Below are 16,967 nucleotides of genomic sequence, written 5' to 3'. Positions count from 1 at the left end.
AACACTTTTTTTTTTTTTTTTTTATTGTTTAAAAAAAAAATACTGTTTTATATTGGTCAGCATTGGTTGAAACAAAGGATGAAAAGTTTGCTGTTTAATGACAAAAACACTCAAGAATCACTTGCAACAGGAACAGAACAACCATCATAGATAAAAATGGACCAAGAACAGAACAAATTTAGGGTTTGAGGGTGCATTTTACACTACAACCATGTACTAAAAACGGAAACGTTTTTTCTTTGCGGTTTTTGTGTAGATGACAAAATAATCCCTGTTCGCACGGATCCGCAAAAACGACTACAAACGCTGTATTATTCATGCCAGTAGATGGCATGTTTTCAGTTTTTAGTTGAAAATGGTGTCGTGTAAACAGCCCCCAAAATAACACAAATCAAAAATTAATCATCAAAATGAAAAACAGGTGTGTGTGATAATCAATCAATGAGAAACCACAGAAACAAACTGAAACAGGAAACTGAACTAAAATACATGACAAACCCACCACAAACAGAAACAAACACAGATAACACATTACAATATGTAAATATAATTTAAATATGCAAAAAAAAAAAAAGTAGTAGTTTACTCAAGCGATTTGCATTGGGTTGACATAATTTGTTCCAAGTAAGAAATAAGACATTTCACAAATAAAGACTTATATTTCTGATAACTTAACATTCTACTTGTTACATTGTAAAAAAATATATAAATATATTTTGCATTAAAATAGTATCTCAGTTATCTCAGTATGAAGCAAAATGGGGAAAAAACATTCTGTCTCTAATTATGACAGACAAATGTCAGTGTGTATTCCTGTCAAAAGGTTAAAGTAAACCCGGCCTGAATAAATCCTGCATTGTTTATCATTGTTCATTTTGTCCTTCCAAGGTGACAGTCCCAGCAGTTGGCCATGGCTCATAACATGGCAGCAAATTAACATCCCCTAGGTTGCCATGCCATAGGCCCACGGTATGAGTGAGACTACACTTTAGCAGCTTGCCAGTGAGCACTTGGATACATATTCATTTCTAATTAAGAAGGGCTTGAGTTTGAACCACCAACCGAGTTTACAATAAAAGCCTTTCTTTAAGCAGCAAACACATTTACTCACCTTTGTGCCATTCCAAACCTCATGTGACTTTCTTTCCTCACTGAAACAAATGAGAAATATTGTAAAATATCCTGGCACCACCCCGCCATTCCGGCAATCCATATTTTCACTGTTATATAGTAGAGGGCGCTATTGTATGGAAGCTTGTTTCCGCCACTGAATAAAAAAAAAAAAAAAAATATATATATATATATATATATATATATATATACGACTTTTATCTCACAATTCTGACTTTCTCGCAATCGTGAGTTTACATCTTGCAATTCAGATTTTTTTTTCTCAGAATTACGTGATATAAAGTCGCAATTGCAATTTATAAATTTAGAATTGTGAGATATAAAGTCGCAATTGCGAGTTATAAAGTCAGAACTATGATATAAACTTGCAATTCTGAGAAGTCAGTCCTTTTTTCTTCAGAATTAGACTATAACTGCAGGTGCGAGTTTATCTCACAATTCTGAGAAAAGAAGTCAGAATTGCAAGAAAAAAGTCAGAAAAGTCAGAATCGCGATATATAAACTCGCAATAGTGAGAAAAAAGTCAGAACGGCGAGTTTATATCTCACAATTCTGAGGAAAAAAGGTCATAATTGCGAGATGTAAACTCACAGTTGTGAGGGTAAAAAGGCAGAATTGTGAGGTAAAAAGTCGCAATTATCTTTTAAATTGTCTTATTCTATGGCTGAAAAAATTAAAAAAAGCTTCATACTATTATGCAACTTCTGAAGTAGTACAGAATCTCCAGATCCAAAAAGAAGCGTAGAATAAGTAGAAACAATCAATAGAAGTGAATGTAACAGAATATAGATCAAAACTGCCTAAAATACATTTTGATCGTTCTGAATCTGATCCAGAAGAAGTCTTTGAAAAAAAAAAAAAGAAAAGAAAAAAATCGCTATTTTCTCAGCTTTCTGTTTAAAATGTTCCTTTTAAATGAAACTGCTGCCAGGGAAAGAGTTAATACATTATTTCCCAAGACTTATGAAGCCATACTATATTGTATTATGATCCGACCTAAATTTCAATCATTATTCGCTTGTAATCTTCCTCCTCCATTCATTTACAATACAAATGATGATGTCACTTTGACATCAATATCCCTTTAAAAAAAGAAAAAGAAACTGCAGACAGCCCTGTCTAATATGAGGATGCATTTCTTTCACACTTAATTTAAACCTTGTGGCTAGAAGAAGGAATGAGTGACTGAAATACTAAATAATATGTGAGACACTAGGAGTGGAAACAAGAAACCCACAGCACATCTATTGAGAGGGTCTTAATTTCTAGAGTCACAGAGACGACTCGGCTGTCCTAAAGGAAATCAGTTTTAGAGGCTGGATCCATTATAGTGTCCAGCACCGCCTATTGTAGAAATTATCTATGAAATCAAGGCAGGTTATCCATGTCCTTGACAGAACAAAAGCAGTATAACCCTTGGTCCATACATATCCATCTCTCTGATAACAGAAGGCTGTAATGGATTTTGCTATATTTTTTTTAAATTAGGATCATATAATGTCCTGTTGTACCTGATGTATGTGGCCTGAAGGAGTCATATTAATATGTAGGGTAATTTCCTCACCATAGCATCTGCATTCAATCTTAACACTTATATTACGCTCAGGACAAAAAATATAGTGCTATTACAAAGTCCAAGCTATAAGCAGGGAATTTTTTTTTTACTAACATATACAGTATGTGTGTATAGTAACTGTCTCTGACTATAGATTTAGAGCAATTGAAGTCAAGTTTTCACACTGAAATGTGATGCTGAATGCAAGATATTACAAAGGATTTGTTTACATTTGTTTACATGAAAATACATGACATTCTAATGCTGTAATTTGTCAAGAATTATCATCTTGTAGTCTGATGAAAGAGTTGGTCAACCACTAAGAAACACATGCAGTTCCTGTAAAATAAATTCAATTTATTATTCAAAGCATAGAAATGGGTTTCTGCTGTCCCATCTTATCAGCTGGTCAGGATGATGTTTCTAATGAACTAGGTCTCGAATGAGCACTTAATTGAATCTATGGTGCATAAAATCGCCCAAAGATGTCCCGCTTCAGAGATATTTCACTCTGCTTAATAAATTAGTAGACCATGGGGACTGGACTCATATGACACCTGTTGGCCCCAGTAACTTATATTCATATTCTGTTCCATTGGATTAATGTTTGACATTGTGTGTAATCTGATCTGTTCCATTAGTAGAAGGAAGCATGCTGGGTAAATAGAGTGGTGCAGGGATGATGTCAGATTCTGGAAGACTAATTCGCCACTTGTTCCTTCAAGATTTTCTTATGGGATTTTTCAATTTATGAGTAAAATAAAGACTATACGGTAAACATAACTTGACAATACTTTGACGTTTTGTTCTACAACGTAAACTGCACACATTCACACCCCCAACTGTCTTATATAGATACTTATTAGAAACATACGCTTTCAAAAATAAACATTACTGCTTCGAAATTCTAGTTTTTGGTATGGGTGTGTGTCATTTACTTTGTAGAACAAAATGTCAAGTATCATCAAGTTATGTTTAACACAGGCCTTATTTTTCTCATAAATCAAAAACCACATTATAAAACCCCATAGGAAAATCTTGAGGGAACCAATGGCGAATTAGTCTTCCGAGTTTTGATGTCATCCCTGCACCACTCTATAGAGCCGTGTTACTTATTGCGCGGCTCGTGAGCCTCTTGCGACTCGCCAAGCTTTAATTTGTGGCTCGCATGGCAAATAATACGGTGATATGACCTAACGTGAAAATGAGCGGGGCAGCCAGAAATCTGCCCCAATGGCTCTCTATGAGAGCGTGCTGCAGTTCCATTTTTCACCACAAATTTACACTGGAAATTTGTGGGGCGCTTTAGAGCTAGGGCTCCACACATCCTCAGAGAGACCGGCTGCCCACAAATACATGCACTACATTTTTTTCACATATCCTGGTCACTTTACGACTTAAAATAGTCTAGAAAATATGAAAAAAATCTCATCCATGAACACTTTATTTATGAACATGATAAAATACTATAGTAATTTATAGTAAATACTATAGTGTTTTTTAACCATACTATTGTAAAGTACTTGATTTAATTTGTTGTGGTAATTCTATAGTTTCTGTGGTAATATAACAACTATAGTAATATAAACAAATTACTTTACCCAATACTGTACTAAGTTTTCTACAACTATTGGGTATATTATACTACAATACACTACAGTTTACTGTAGTAAAAACTAAAGTACACTACAGTATTTATTACAGTTTATCAGTTCACAATAGTTAATACTACAGTATGCTGTAGCATTCATTAACAAAGTGTTGTAAATACTATAATATACAGTATACTACAGTTTACTATAGTATGGTTCAAAAACACTATAGTATTTACTATATAAATTACTATAGGCCTAGTATTTTTTCATGTACTGGATGTAACTTTTGATACTTCGTGGTAAAAGTGGCTCTCCTATTGACTTTGTCCTATCAGTGTGGCTCTCATGAAAAAAATAGTAAGACCACTGCTATAGAGTGAGGGTCTAAAATTCTCAGACCACTATAGGAAAAATGCTTCTATATTGCATTTTTCTACTTTTAAAAAAATGTTTCATTACAAATTATCAGCATAAAAAAATAAATAAAAAATAAATGAAATGAATTGCATTATTTCTCACAGAATTTCTTTGTTAAATTTTTAAATTCTAAAGATTTTAGTTTCTTTATTAAATTTTGAAATCCCAGATTTTCTATATGGTCTCAGACTTTGAATCCCAGTGTATGTTGTGGCACTAAGGGTACGTTTACACGACAATGATGTACTAAAACCGGAAAAGTTTTAGTTTTTCACGTACAGATGACAATGTTGTCAAAACGATCCCCGTTTACACGGATCCGCGAAAACAATTAAAAACGCTGTTATGCATGCCAGGCCAGTAGTTGGTGATGTCACTTTGTAAAGAAAAATAAAAGAAAAACTACGTGCCTATAGACTGAACACGTAATACGCATGCGCATGACGTCACCGTTTTCACAAATTCACATTTTTGTAGTTTTTGTAGAGAAAATAACGGTATCGTTTTTAAAAAACTTGCACTTTGAAATCCGTTTTTAACAATTTGTGTTCAGTTAAAACAGCTCAAACATGCGGGACTAGCTTAAGCCTTATCTGTGAAACCGAGGGGTCATGTAAACAGCCCCTCAGGTACTAAGAAACCCAATATAAGTCAACATATTTTGGATGGTGCAAATTGGGTTTCATCTTCACTCTGTAGTACATCAGGGTTAATATGGTATTTCTGTAAGGTTAATGAAAACATTTGTCCTGCAGCACCAGTCTGTGTGTTTCAAGTTGGCTCGATCTATGTTTCTGTTTTAATTATTACCCATTCACTTGCTCTTTGTGTTGACGTGGACTACAGAGGCTTCCATTCATCTTGGCCGGCTATTGATAGACTTCCTTTGATTAGCGTTCAGCTGAGAGTTGGAAAGGCGAGGTGGAGGCGAACAGAAAATACACACAGAGCAGCCGTTTTTCAGTCCCTAACTCCCTCTTTCTCACTCACCCAATTTCATTCACTATTTCACTTTGTTACTTTTTCATATCTGCTCAATTAATCACTTTCTCTCTCTTTTAATGTCTCATTTCTCTTCTTCAGTTTTATAAAATCAGTCTGTGCAAACAGACAATTCAACTCTGTGAATGTAGTGAGTCATCTATTGGGTTTAAGAACTGTTACATTACTCTCGCCATTGTCCCATTGTTTGTGTTTCTGTATGAGTCAGTGTGTTCCAGTCTAAGACTTTTTACAATAGTTACAGTAATTATGATGTTATCAATGAATTTGATTTATTTTGTGATTCCACAACTGCTCTTCTTCTCATTAAATTTTTAAAAAGAGCAATTATAGACATGAAATGAATTCTGTGTAATTCTTTCTAATTAAATCACTTTTTTCACTGCAACAGTACAACTCTGTCTGAAATGAAAAAGGCCATTTCAGGATGACACTTTCTTTGCCAATAAAATATCCACATTTTTAAGTTCAGGTGGACTAGCAAATGCACAGAAGTCTGGCCCTCTCAGTGCCTTAATAACACATAAGTTCACTGTTTTCCTGAATGGACTGAATAATTAGGTATATGGCCACAGAGACAGCCCAACCTGCACTGTTTGCCTGCAGCATAGTCATAAATGATAATATAGAGTCCAGGAACAATTTTGATCCAGTCATGCTCCACAAATCTGACCCATTTTCCGGCGCTGTAAAACCCTGTGGAACTAAATGTAGATGAACAATCCCAGGTCATGAGAGAAAAAAAAATTCCACCTGATCACTGACAGAAATGCATGTAGGGATAGGTGGATTAAAGTAGGCTCACACAATACAAATGTATGTCAGTGATTGCCCAGTGATTGGATCATCAAATCCATGACCGCAACATTACTATCATACTTTGGTTGAGCTACATGAACACATGTATCATAGTAGTATAAAGAGCATGCAATTATAATATTCCCTTGCTCTGGATATTTTAATAAAATAACTTATTTTATGTTTCATAATCATTAGAGCACTGTTTTCTACTGTATCTTAAATGCAAGAACAGCTTGACCCTGCAGCCCAGTCCTGAATATAAGTGTGCACACTGACAGCCTGAGGCAGGTCCATTTAATAATGTTTAAATTCATTTCAGCGCTCTTAAAAGGCACAAAGGGCTATTAACACTTGTCTCCCAAGTTTTTAAAAATATGCGCATTAATGGAATCTTTATTCTCCTGAAGCAAATACTTGCAAGTAGTTTGGAAGTAACATGAGCTGCAAAATCTCAGCAAGCTCAACAAGTGTTGGTTTACTGATACAGATATTATCTGTTTTTGCAAAGAGAAATGGAGGCTTCAGTCAACAAATGCATTGTTTTACTTAAGCCTAACTTAAGGCATACTATAAAATATAAGACATTAGCAATCATATACTAATATTATTAACAACAACATCAAAATAATAATAATACTAATAATAATAAAAATATGTCTTGTGGTAACATTTTACAATAATGTTCCATTTGTTAATATTAGTACCTATCAATGAAAAATACTTCTTAAGCATTTATTAATCTTAGATAACTCTCATGTCAACATTTACATTATTAAAATCAAAAGTGTATCTGTATTTATTGGATATATTATTTAATGGACTTGAGCTAACATGACCTAACAAAAATGTTTATTTTTATTAACATTAACAAAGATTAATTTAGTATTGCTCATTTAGTTCATGTTAGTTAATGCATTAACAAATGACCTTATTGTACAACCTTATTGTAAAGTGTTATTATTATCATCATCATCATCACTATTATTTACTTATTATTATTATTAATAATAATAATAAATTGATATTGTTGTTGTTAATAGACTAGAATAAAATTTAACTGATACAAAAACATCTGAAATGTGATTTCCAGGACATTTCTAATCAAGTTCAATGTTACAAATCAAAACCTAGTGATAACAGTCATAAAATACATAAAATTATTACTTTAAGATTGTTTTACAGCAAATTCATGCACCTGGATCTGCATGCAGGCTGTCCAGGATGGACCATGTGCTATCCCATTCTGGGAAATTCAGGAGATGTACAAAAAGCAAGGTGCGGTCCAAAGCCTCTCAGCAGATTTTTCATTATCGTGATAAAGTGCACAAGGCTCTGATGGCCTGAGCTCTTGCCAGGCCTAATACACTATGTAATAGACTGTGCAGCTTAAGATCCATTCGCTCCTGCCATACGGATATATATCCCAAGGAAAATTGCAGCACCCCCAACACAATATTAGATTGCATTTGTGGCAAGGAGGCATTCCCAAAGAGGACCTGGGTAATGTATATCTGGGCCCAATCAGAAATACTGTCCCCAAATAGAGAAAGGTGGTCAGTTGAGACTGGACCAGAGTTACAAGTTACAAGGCAAGGGAAATGAAGAGTGAGAATGTTGAGGGAAATTACGCCCACTGCTGCTGTTGTTTATGTGCACACATTGTCTAAAGGAATTACACCCAATTCACTAAATGAATTATGCAAATCAGGAAACTGTGCAGCCATGCCCACTTAGTGAAAAATTTAAAGGTGCAGTACGTGATCGAGGAAATGCTAACATTAGCCTGCTAGCATTGAAAGCATACAATCCCACCCTCCCTGCAAATCGCCGTCCAAAGCCACGCCTCCTCCAAAACACTGAACGCACACACACAGTGCTGCTCTCGGCAAAGCTTCTGCATTAAACTACTTCGTCTCAAAACACATAACATTACAATAATAATGAGCGTAAACAACTTAGAGTTTGTGTACCTGACTGCTGCAGATTCATTTCGCTGTTGATACTGTTGACATGAAACGCATAATTCCAAGTATGAGAATATGAACAGCCCCTGTTAGAACATCCTCACTCATACAAATTCATTGCCAAATTCGTATGAATTCGTACGAATGACCTACCCCTAACCTTGCCCCTAAACCTACCCGTCACTGGGGTTTAGACAAATCGTATGAATTCGTACAAGTGAGGTTGTAAAATAACCTCGTAAAATACGTACAAATTGGTTGTGAGATAGCGTTGTGGTTTCATAACCCCAGGTAAAAAGTGGTGTTAATGCTGCATTCCAGACAGCTCGGAATTTAGATTTTTTTTCATTCTTGGAAATAATGTCTGGAATGCCACTCAAAGTCAGACATTCAACCTGGGGATCAACTCAGCGAGACACGTCATTTGACATCACTTCGAATATGTCAGCAAGTCCTGCTTCCATTGAGCATAAACGTAAAAACAAACTTTAACATTAGACATTAAGTTTATGTAATGATACCTTCTTTTTTGTTTTTTGTCAGCTGTTTTCAAAGTAATTTTATGTTGTTTTTATTTAGTTTTTGCCAAAATTGACAAAAAAACACAATATGCTCTTGTTGTGTATTGGCGACATCATGTGCAGTCAACATGTGAACGTGATGTCTGATTGCCTGGAACTCACTGAGGTCTGAAGTGGGACATCCACCCTCGTCTGGAAAGCAGCATAACCCCGCTGTGACAAGCAGGGTGGGGCCGAGAGCCGTGAGAATGAAGCGAGGCCGGTGGCGTGAGTGTTAATGAGCGTCACCTGCACGCCGTACTGGTCTCGAGTCCCACGGATAAGCTCCGGAAGGATAAAAGGAGGAATGACAACAGTGAAAGAAGATAGAGGACCAAGCCTGGACTTTATGCTGTTGTTTTGTTTTGTTAAGTTTAAAGTTCGCCAGTTCCTGCCTCCTTCTTCCCTGAGACTTTAACATTGTTACGCCTGCTTTTAAATTACACGTAAATTTCTCTACCTGGGGTTAAAAGCACGGTTTAGCCTACAACGACAATAACCTTTCTGTGTCTTAACTGTCTAATTGGGAAAGATAACTTTAAATTGATGACAACTGCATGTAATCAGTTATTTCTGACAGCTTTATGCGCTTTGTAGACTAATACAGTGCAGCATGACTGATATAAGCAGTTTAGTAAATAGCCACTAGGAATTAACTAAGGAGAAGTCAATCGTCCTCTTATAAATGGATAGCGTATTATGCCTAATTGTGCTGGAGGACCAAGAGCGTCTTGCTTGATATTCATTTATTCAGTTACTTGCAAAAATAATGAGCCATTACATTATGAACAGAATAGATTTATTACTTAAACTTGTTGCTGAGAACGGAGGATTAGTGTGGGCTTTCAATTAATGCAATGTAATGCAAAGCATAATTTTTTTTTTATGTGAAAACCTCTTACCCTGACAGATAAAAGATTAGACTGCGATAAATTAGTGTTTTACCCGAGCTATGGTGGGTGAAATGACACGTTCTAAGCCTTCAGCAACTAAAATAGTATTTTTTTTCTTTCAGTTTTGTTGAGCTTGTCAAAGGAAGGCTGGATTCTGACTGAGCTCATTTTGCATTTTTGGCTTTGCCCTCTGCCATCTATCTTTTTAAAAGGAGCTTGCTTTACTTAGTGTCTTTGAACATCAAGACAAATCATACTGAGCCTTTTCCCAGCCGCCAAGGGAGATAGCCACATAGTGAGTGCTAATGGTGTAACAATAAATGTATTAGATCTGTACTGTCAAAAGGGCAGAAATGCTGAGATTGAAACGGTGACCATTAAGAACAATAGCAGGGTGTTTCTTCAACCATGGGCTCTTTTGGCCTTGTGGACTCACTGAAAATACTCTTTTCACACTCTCACTAGCTGGTTTAATTTGTTCAACTGTGCTTTACAAACATCACAGGAAATTTTCTGCCATTCTTTTTTGTATTTTTAAGTGTTTATTATGTAGTTGAAATGACATTTTAACATTGGAAATGTCTGGCACCTCTATCTTACCATCTTACTACTTCCTAACTAATTTCTTAGTTAATTTCACATTTTTGTTCAATTTTAACAAAATGACAGCTTCACTGAAAATAACACATAATAAAAAATATTGATAAAAACTGATAGTTACCTTGATTTTTCTTTCTCTGTTTTCTTCACAATTCACGTCTTGTGTTTCATCTCAAGCTCTTCGCTGACATTGTTGTCTCCTTGATAACCATATACACTAACATTAAAAAAAAACTTTATTATTGGCAAATTTGTTAACAAATAATGGAGAATCTTAATTTCTAAAAAAAATTCACTCTGCAAAGATTCATTTATACTTTGCTTAAATTAACAATGTTTAAAAATATAAATTTTGAAATATATTTGCAATAGTAAACAATGTCATATTTTTTAATATTTGTAAATAATTAATATATTTGAATTTAAATATTTGACAAGGGTAAAACATTAAAATCTATACATAAAAGACATTTGAAAAGTAGCTAAAGATAAACGATGTAGGCATGAAAAATGTATAAAAGAATAAAATGTTTCCAAGACAGTTTTAATGTGGCAACAACATCAAAAATGAACCCCGAGACATAAAACCTAGTTATTTTAATGAATCCAGCTCCACTGAGCCAAAATGAACTACAAAAACAAAATATTGGGATGTTGAGGTACACCACAAACATTCACCATTTCAGGATGAAAGGCAAAATTAGTTTTAGCACCTGAACACCCCTGTATAACCTAGTTACTCAGAGGGTGGAAATGAACTGTGATGTTCATGCTGGACTTCTGAACTGCTATGCCAGTCACACACAGACTATCTAAATAGGCTGAAATGACTGTGTCACCTGACAGACAGACAGCAGACTGTAGATGCAGGGGTCTATTATAATATTTATGAAGAATTTGAGGTGCCCGTCCTGCGGCAGCTCTGCGTCTCTCCTTTGCCATCGTTGTGCGGAGGGCAATGTGTAGTGGACATGGTAGTGTCACACAGAAACTAATTAAATGTGAAAACATCAGACGGCAATCAATTTTCGAATTTGACATGAGAGGACAGAGAACAAGACGGTGGAAGCACTGTGAATGACAGAGACGGACAAGGACTAAGAGTCCACTAGACTGCTAACCTCTAGTCTAACCTGAAGGAGACTGCAGCGAAAGAGATTAAAGTAAATGATGCCACATCAGTGTAGATGTAACTCTGCTGTGAACGAATGCCCCTCTGAGGCGAATTGATCTTAAAGGAATGGTTCACTCACAAATGATATACTCAGCCATGTCCTTCAAATCCCATGACTTTCCATCCTCCATGGGACACAAAAGGGGTTATATTTATTGTCCAAACTTCTCTTTTCCATTCAATGAAAGTTTCCTCACACAATGCTTTTATATCGCTCCAAATACAGTCTACAAGTCATACACTGAAAAAATGTGGTGTAGGATTTACTTTGTAACAGTTTTCACTCAGAAATTGCTATTAAGTTTCACAAATAATTACAAAGAAATGGCAAGTAACACAGAATTAAACATGAAATTTTGAAGTATAAAGACGGAAATTTCTTATAAATAGATAAATAAGCCATTTAAATATTGATTGAGTCAAATCGATTTATATACATCTTTCAAAAATATGAGTGTCCCTCATTTTTTCCATCATTTGCACAATGACCAACAAACTTGGATGAACTACTTATATTCAGCATTTATGGTGTTTTTAAAGCTTTATAGCACTTGGCCCCCTTTTATTTTCATTGCATAGTAGCTCAGACTAAACTTGTAAGACATTTGAAATGATATAAGGGTGAGTAAATGATGCAAGAAGTTTCTTTTATTTTTTTTTGGTGAACTATCGATTTAAAATAGAGTCTATTGTAAGGCACATGCATAAGACTGCCCATCTCAGAAGGTTTTGTCCACTGAGCTGAGATCATCCAGGCGGTTTTGACATATGAAGTGCCAGCGTATGCAGACAGTATGAGTCCCTAAAGCACAGGCAAAAAATAGACCTGCTGTCTCTGTCAGTGATGTGATTGAGACTGCACAGATCAATGAGTGTGACATCAGCCAAGTGCCCAGTGTACCAATGAGAGAAAAGAAGGCCTGTCATATGTGGGACATGAGAAATCAATGAATCTCTGAACAGCCTTGTCATTCGGTGACAAGTTCAACTGCATCACGTGTCACAGTGGTTGATGTTCTGAGCAGCATATGCAACTGGATTGTGCTTTTATGTGAAGCGTACAAGAACATGGACATTAGAATAATATACCTAAGTAAGATATAAGTAACAAATTATATATATATATATTTTTTTTTTATGTCAAAAATCATAGGATATTAAGTAAAGATCATGTTCCATGAAGATATTTAGTAAATTTCGTACCTTAAATATATCAAAAAATTATTTTTGTGAGTGGATATGCATTGCTAAGGACTTCATTTGGACAACTTTAAAGGTGATTTTCTCAATATTTTGATTTATTTTTTCAGATTCCAGATTTTCAAATAGTTGTATTTCGGCCAAATATTGTCCTAAAATTGTCCAAAAAATTGACCCTTATGACTGGTTTTGTGGTCCAGGGTCACATATATATGCTCACCTAGACTGCATTCATTTGATCAAAAATACAGTAAATATTGAAAAAATATTATTACAATTTAAAATAACTATTTTCATTTCAATATATGCAAAAGCTGAATTTTCAGCATCATTACTACAGTCTTCAGTGTCACATGATCCTTCAGAAATCATTCTAATATGCTGATTTGCTGCTCAAGACACATTTCTTATTATTACCAATGCTGAAAATAGTTTTGCTCATTAATATGTTTGTGAAAACTATGATACTTTTTTTCAGGATTCCTTAATGAATAGAAAGTAAAAAAAAAAAAAAAAAACAGCATTTATTTAAACTTTTGTAACAATGTAAAAGTCTTTACTACTTTTGACCATTCAATGTGTCTTTGCTAAATAAAAGTATTAATTACTTTTGAAAAATCACCATAATAATAATTTTTTTTTTTTAATTTTTTTTTTTTTTTGATACTTTAGTACTTTTTGTCATTTGAGAGGTTGCAGCATTTGTCATATGGAACAACATGAGGGTGAGTAAATAATGTTCACATTTTCATTTTTGAGTGAATTGTCCTTTTAATTGTCAACATAATGTGAAGCATATGAGCAGCCAGCTAGCACAAATTATTTAAATAAGGAATTCAAATTCATCAACAACCCATAAAGCTTAATTTTCCCCAAGAAACCCATTCATACCCACTCATTGTATCTGTCTCCATCACTCACATGCCATCCCTGTCATTTAATATCATCATCAAGTCAAGTGGCACTCTGTATTCAGAACACGAGTGGCAAAAGCTCCACAGTGCTGTGAGCTGTCCGACCCCCCACGATTCCCCCTATCCATCTAAAGACTCTCAGTTAATTCTGCACTACCACATCGAACAACTCACTCCGGAGATTCACCAGATGGGAGCCCAAGGGGGAGACAGTCCAAAAACACAACCCCTAATTCACACAACTTTGTTCTTTGGACATTTTATGATGTGTCATTAAAACAGATGAGCAGTCCACGGGGAACCTGATAGCAAACTGAATTAAAGAGCTTATGAAGAAGTGTGCTGGTAAGTAGATTACATCATAACCCAAACTACATATCCTGTTTTTCATGTCCGATAGGGCCACTTACAGAACAGCCGCAGGTGCAAATTTAGCCATTTTTACAGATATGCATAAGCAAGAGCTCATTTTGTCCATTGCATAAAAGCAGAATATACAGAAGACAACGAATGCAACACAGCTTCCAAGGTCATGATATGCAATCTATGATAAAGCTCACGTCTGTGATATCAGGGACATTACTATCAATTTGGACTAGTGAGAGGGGATGTTATACAGAATAAAGTCTATCCTATATTTCTAATTTTATTTATGAGACAGGTTGATGTTTTGATTTAGTGGTTTTCACATGGTACCAGACATCCATATTTTATGAGTAGCTCAGGACTGTTTTGCCTAGAGTCCCTTCGGATCAGATCAGTGAACAGGGAACAGACTGTAATGGATGGGCAGGTGCAAATCTTCACCAGGATGAAGGTTATTATAACTCATTTACATTTGTGCACAGGGTCTCTTTAGTGCTTTGTGATGCATTTTCTATATGTCAAATATTAATGCACAATTAAATGACAGTGTTAGGATTGTACCCTTTGAATAGACAGACAGACAGATAGATAGATAGTCATTCAAATACCCATGCGGAATATTACCATAGATATCCGCTTTGTTTGTGAGAACTAAGAAGCCTAATTGGAGAAACATACGTTACTGTGAAAGTGGTTCAGTATACATTTAGAAATGAGAGCCAGGCACTGGTCTGGTGGCCCTCTCATCCGCCATGATTGAGATTTTCAGTTTCTCCCTGTAAAGGGGCGTAAAAAAGAGGGATAGAGAGAGTATTTGATTATAAAAAGGAAGAAAAGGCCAAAGAGAATGTCCTATTTAAAGGAAATGGAAATGAAGGAGGAGATGGGCAGAGCAGAGCAAGACTGTGGAGAGAGAGAGAGAGAGAGAGAGAGAGAGAGAGAGAGAGAGAGAGAGAGAGAGAGAGAGAGAGAGAGAGAGAAAGCCCTGGAGAGTTTAAAGGAAGATGTTAGGTAAAACCGCATAAAACAGAAGAGCTGCATGCCTGGAAAAAAATCTGTTCAAAATGGGTAGAAATGTTTACTATTAAATAAGCAAATCAGGTTCAGAAAGTAATTGTTATCTGCTCAGAATCTGTAAAAGTATAAAGCATTTAAAACAGGGATCTTCAGCAGGAGGTCTGCAGCGGACTGCAGGTCTGCAAATTAATGTTATACCTAGAAGTAATTCCTGGGGAAAAAATTAAAATATTTATTAAACAAAAATAATAATATAAAGTCAACTTCAGATTTCTTTCATATTAAAATGTATTAAAATATAATATACAGTGAAAGCATTCTAACAATTATATTAATGTATTATTTTTATATTATGTATCTAAATGCATTATAATAATATAACACACGTTATTATAGAATAGGCATAAAATACAACACTTAAAGGGTTAGTTCACCCAAAAATGACATTTCTGTCATTAATTACTCACCATCATGTCGTTCCAAACCCGTAAGACCTTCATTCATCTTCAGAACACAAATTAAGATATCTTGATGAAATACGAGAGGATTTTTATCCTTCATTAAAAGCAACAAAATCACTACATTCAATGTCCAGAAAAGTTTCCATGTTTATGTCCGAACACTGGCTCATTATTGGCTGGCTCCTGCGTCAGCATCACATGCATGCCTCGTGCTGCTCACATGAACAGGCGTCGGCCAATAGTGAGCCGCCATTCGGACGTGAAACCTGGAAGCTTCAAAGAAAATAGTGTAGCAGAATGACAGGGGAGAGACAAATTTGTTGAATAAAGTCGTTATTTTTGTTTTGCCGCACAAAAAGTATTCTCGTTGCTTCATAACATTAAGGTTGAACCACTGTAGTCACGTTGAATATTTTAACAATGTTTTTACTTTTCTGGACATTGAATGTGGTAATTTCGTTGCTTTTAATGGAGGATAAAAAAAACCTCTCGAATTTCATCAAAATATCTTAATTTGTGTTCTGAAGATGAACAAAGGTCTTACGGGTGTGGAACGACATGAGGGTGAGTAATTAATGACAGAAATTTCATTTTTGGGTGGGCTAACCCTTTAATTTTAGACAATATAAATGATGGGGTCCCAGCTTCTTCTCTCTATCTACCAAGGGACCTTGGCCTGAAGGCCCCCTGTTTTAAAACCAAGAATATGGTTTGAATGTGCACTTTGTTCTTGTTATTTCCACACCTCCAAAATGTCACTTTTTTGGGGTACTCTTGGGCATATACCTAAAAGCTCAAGCTACCCATAGAAAAATGCCTGTCTGCCTCATCACATCACAAATGAGGTTGTTCAAAGGAAAGATGTGAAACGCAGCCTGAGGTGCAGACAGTTGAAAATAAACCTGCTCCAAGCAAAGAGGCCCACTGACTGCGGGTGAGTCAGGAAAGCTGCGGTTGGTAGGCAGGCCTCTCGCACCTCTAATAAGGACAGGTGACAACCTGATAATCACCCTCCAATTAGGACGTTTCCATCCACCAGCCTGCGGGGGCCCAGGCATGGCTGTGTTTAGCATTGTGACAGGCGAAAATGATAACTAATTGAGTCCCCTCTCAGCCCTCGTGGTTAGATTAAACCTTGAAGTTTATTTTACAGAAGTCCTCTTGTCGCTTCGGGTTAATTTTGTGTTTGCTCTTTTCTTTTCTTCCCCAAATGAGAAGATAAATCTGAACCACTGAACTATACCATTTAAAACCACTCACGCTGTTTAAAAAGTGTCCTTCTCTGGAAAGAAAAGCAAACCCTGGGAGTTCAGCGGA

This window comes from Ctenopharyngodon idella, chromosome 12 (genome assembly GCF_019924925.1).
Source record: "Ctenopharyngodon idella isolate HZGC_01 chromosome 12, HZGC01, whole genome shotgun sequence".
Lineage (NCBI taxonomy): Eukaryota > Metazoa > Chordata > Actinopteri > Cypriniformes > Xenocyprididae > Ctenopharyngodon > Ctenopharyngodon idella.
The sequence above is the reverse complement of the archived record's forward strand: the minus strand, read 5'-3'. Positions refer to the sequence as shown.